Source organism: Centroberyx gerrardi, chromosome 22 (genome assembly GCF_048128805.1).
Source record: "Centroberyx gerrardi isolate f3 chromosome 22, fCenGer3.hap1.cur.20231027, whole genome shotgun sequence".
NCBI classification, from domain to species: Eukaryota; Metazoa; Chordata; class Actinopteri; order Beryciformes; family Berycidae; genus Centroberyx; species Centroberyx gerrardi.
The window spans coordinates 5574648-5579570 of NC_136018.1; positions in this window are offsets into that span (position 1 = coordinate 5574648).

Consider the following 4923-nt stretch of genomic DNA (forward strand, 5'->3'; position numbering starts at 1 on the left):
ACATGCAGCTGTAACTAAGACTACAAGTAACTATCAAGTTACTTATCAGAGTGACACATGTAATTACCAGTAACACTGAACACAGCATCACATGCACAAACAACTGCAGCCTGCACAGCCTTGTGATTGAAATCCTCCACTTGATTGATCCCTGAATTACAGATACATTCAAATTCACAAATACATAAAGACATGCACTGCTAAAACATATCTATCTTAACAAGTCTTTTAATCTAGTATTGAGTCTTAAAATCACATATTTTCTTAAAACATGAGAAACAAAATGCTGCTTGGAAACAAGATTTCACTTGTTTCCAATGTGAATCAAAATGTTTCAAAAATAGAAGAGTATTTTCTTGATGCTATGATGCAGAGATTTTCCTTATTTTGCCATGTTTCAAGAAAATTCATGAAACGGCATTGAAAACAGTGAAATTATCATACACCACAGAATTTTTCAATTGCTTTAAGATTTTAAGATTAAATGGAAGATTTTTTGCAGTGTGGCTACACGCATTGGCTCGTCTAAATCCCATGTGTTTGGAAACTGACCAGTGACCTCTCCTACAGTAGACTGATTTAACTGATCGTTGCAGCGAATAAATTGTATCCTGCGCTGTTTTTGCGCGTGTGACATCTCCAAGGCGCACACTAGCAAAGCGCAAAAAACTGAGCCCGTTGAAAAAGCCCGCTGAAAAACATATATATGATTACTAAAAATTAGACATTATGCTTCCCAACATCCAATGCCATTGTCAGGTTGCCTCTATTGCTGCGGCATGCATGGGCGGACGCGGTTACAATGGTTATTAGACACTTGGTTTCCAAATGCCAACTTCTCTGAATAAGACTTTCTTACCTTTCCTCCCTTCGAGCATCTGCGATATGTATTTGTCGCGCCTGCGGTTTGGTTCATGGCCAAAACTTCTGTAAAAAGGAATAAAGTAAAGCAGCTTTTCTCACAGGCTCCTCAAAGTTGGAAGCAAATTTCGAGTAGGCGAGTGTGTACAATATCATTATACAGTTACAGCTTACCTGGTGCGCTGGTTGCCCTTTACTGACGCTCCTCTTTATCGGGTTGGAAGAAGTGTTTCGTGTTTTCAAAGGTGCTTTTAATTGTGCAACTTTTTCCCAATTATAGTCCAGAGCATTTATCAGGAGAGCTGCTGTGTGTTGTTCCAGATGCAGCGCCGGTGACAGTCACGAAGTGTAATGTAAATCCGCTGTGAAGTTTTCCCACCAATTAGTAGAAATAACAGACTGTCTGTTTTAAATCCACTAATTTCTCCTGCTGCTGTGCAATTAATTCCTTTGTGTCGGTGTAGTTCCAGGATGATTTTGAACATCCCAATAAGCTACACAGACTGACAGAGCCGTGTGTGTGTGTGTGTGTATGTGTGCGCACACCAATTGCGCAAGCGCATTTTATCCTGACAGCTTGACTGAACTAAGAAGGAGCCTCTTCAATGCTCTCCCACTCCAAAGCAGAAAGAGGAGGAGGGATTGCAATGTACAGCACTATCATGCTTTATGGGGAAACGCTTTACTGTAGACTGTCCATTTATTAAAAACAACAAAAACTATGTTCATGTGTTCACTCGTGTGCTAGATCCCAACTCTAAAGCATGTAGCTGTAGCCTGTAATTTTCCTTTGGTGTGCTATTTTCTGGTCAAATAAATAACACGCTTGCAGGTCGATTTGTCTCATTCTCCTCAGAATAACGCCAGCATTGACTGACCTCTATCAAATCCAGACTGAATGACTGACGCTGACAATTTCAAGTGATTAATTATTTGTGACAATTACAATCATTATCTCAACATGAGGCAGTAAATGTGTTTAGTTTCAATTATAGCTTAATAAATGAATGTTAAAAGGACATGCTTCCAGTGAGGTGTGACAATTAGGTGGACAGGGCGTTATGGAGCTGTGGCAAAGTTGCTGTCACTCAATTTCAAAGCGTTTCCTGTGATGACAGGACTACACAGTTAGAGATTGCTTGGCCTATAGGTGAAATTGGTTATTGAAAAAACTGAAATATATAACCTGTAGACAAATTTCCTGTAGGCTACATTGTGATAAAGAATGACCAAAAGTTATGTTACATGTTACATGTTAAACTCAGATACACTCTTTTTAACAAAACATTTCATAACCCACGAATGATGCAGGCACCCTTTGGTCCAATCAGTAACAAGATGCATCATCCCTCCAAATTTACTCAAAATCGGACCAGTGGTGTAGCAGTTATGGCCTTTCAAAGTTTGACATTTTTACGTTTAATTATAGCGTCCCCATCAGGCCAATCAGTGTAATTTAATTTATAATTTTTAAAATGCCACAACAACTAACCCTAACCCAAATTGCGTCATCCCTCCAAGTTTCGTCAAAATGACACGTTTCAAAAAATCATATCACGTTTGAGTTAAAAATTTTGACCTTTAATTATAAAGCCACCATTAGGCTAATCAGTATAATTTGTTTTGGCTGGATTTGTGAAGCAAGTTTCATGTCAATTGGAGTTATGGTGTAGGAATTCAAAGTTTGAAATTTTCACCTTTAATTATAGCGCCCCCATCAGGCCAATCAGTGCAACGCCAGAACACAGTGCCAAAATGCGTCTTCCCTCCAAGTTTCATTAAAATTGCACTGGGTGGTGTCTGAGAGATCACATTTGAGTTTCAAATTTTGAGCTTTAATTGTAGCGCCCTCATTGGGCTACTCAGTGTAATTTATCAGGATAGTTTGAAGTGGTGTAGCATAATATGGCCTTTCAAAGTTACAAATTTTGTCATGCAATTATAGCGCCCCCATCAGGCCAATCAGTTTTATAGTCATTTTTTGAACGCTGGAACACAGTGCTGAAATGCATCAAGTTTCATCAAAATCAGTGTCGTGTCTGAAATCATGTTGGAGCTAAAATTGTTGACCTTTAATGAGCGCCCTCATTAGGCCAATAACTGTTACATTTTAATAAACAGTGTAATGAAGTGCCGAAACGCCCTTCCAAGTTTTTTGTCAAAATTGCACCAGTGGTGTCTGAGATATCACCTGAGACATCACATTTGACGGATAGATTTCATCACATGTGGGACGGTCAATGAGCAGGTCAGAGTTCACTGTCTTGTTCAAGGACACTTCGACAGGATTCCATTGGACATTGACTGTTCCGGGGATCTCAGACCTCTGTCCCTTTGATTACAGGACGCTCTCTCTAACCTCTAGACCATCCTGTTGACAGAATCTATCACCGGGCCATCAGTCAGTCTGAACCCCGCGAGACGCTGAGCAGAAGTCCTCAGAGCTGGCAGCATGTGTCCAACACTGACCTACACTGACAAGTAAGGACATCAGAGACTCGGTCAGGACAGTTGCTCCTCAGGACGACATTTTAGCAGCGCTGACACTACCTGTGATTTACAGTAGATTGTCTCAGAAGGAGGCCTTGGCATGAGATTAGCTTGTTTCTCCTCAAGCTTTTAGACAACCTAAAAAGCGAACAAAACGGTGTGTGAAGTAAAACATTCTCGTCTGAGCTCAAATTGGAGCCACATTGAGAAGCTGCACTTTTTGGTGCGTTTAACTGTGCATTTCTGCTCCATTTGGCACAACTGCTGACTTACAGTAGTTTGCCTGCTTGGTATTCCTATTCACTACAGCTGCTCAACCCCCACCATTAAAGCCTTATTGATTGCTGAGCTTATGATGTTTTCCTGCGTGCAGATTTTACTGTGAAATCAGCAGGTGCTGCACGAAACCAATTCATTAAATTAAGGGCCGATCCACTCACAGCAAAGGCATGTATTGCTTAACATCCTTTCTACTCTTAGAGACTATGATGAGACTCAACCCTTTAGGATAGATTTACTGTAGTAGTTACTGTGCAATGTAGGTAACATAGGGCTGATGGCCAACCAATAGAAGATACTAGATATACTCTGTATGCTTTTAGCCTAGACAATAAGGTTATTAGAAGACACAGTATAAAGTAGAAGTACTGAAGTTTTTAATGAACATTTTGGCTTTTCATTCATTCTTGCCTACAGTAGGAACATGAGCATCTTTTCCTCCATAGTTCCACGAAACATGCATTGCTTGTTTCGTTCCATTCACTTAGAATTCAATAAGCCCGTTTTGCAAAGGCTGAGAAACAATCATCCTTTACATTCTGAAACCACACAGCTAATAAAAACTTCATGAAACCGGCTTTCCTGACGTAGCTGATGGAGAAACTACAGCGGCTGTCACATCTCCAGCAGCCTGGCTGAGTCTGGGAGTTGAAACAAAATCTAAATCAGAACCTCAAGGAGGCGACAAGCAAAGACAACACTCGCTTTAAGGACAAACAAAGCATTTCCCCACAAATGAGAGCAGGTTTACTGAGATATTTTATTCACCCAAACGCATACGGTATAGTAACTCTTTGAAAAGGTAATTCAGGCCCAGTGACAGACAGACAAACAGCACAAAAAAAGCTCTTATTAAGTGCCAAATATAAACTTTCAGAAAGTTTTAAGAAGTCAAGAGGTAAGACTCAGCGCTGGGTTTTCATAAAATGGGGAGGGGGTTTTCGCAACGGAATCCTATTTCCCTAAAGCCTCTGCATCAACATGGTAGAGATTATCATGATTTGCTAACCTTTAGGTATGCAGGTCCTCAGAGATTTATGTCTGCGCTTCTCACTCCTATATTGGGAATGTTAATGTGGGGTGCTGCTTTCTGTGTCGCTGTAACCAGATAATGGACTTATGCATAATAATGCTCGGTGGGGATAATCTCATTTCGGAGGCTGCTCTTTTTCCCTGATAGCATTCTAATGTTATTAAAGACACTTTTTTCTGGTCCTCCAAAACTTTGTGCAATCTCTGAATAGATATGCAGATGCTTCAGAGGAGAAGATCAAATGAGTTTGATTCGAATTG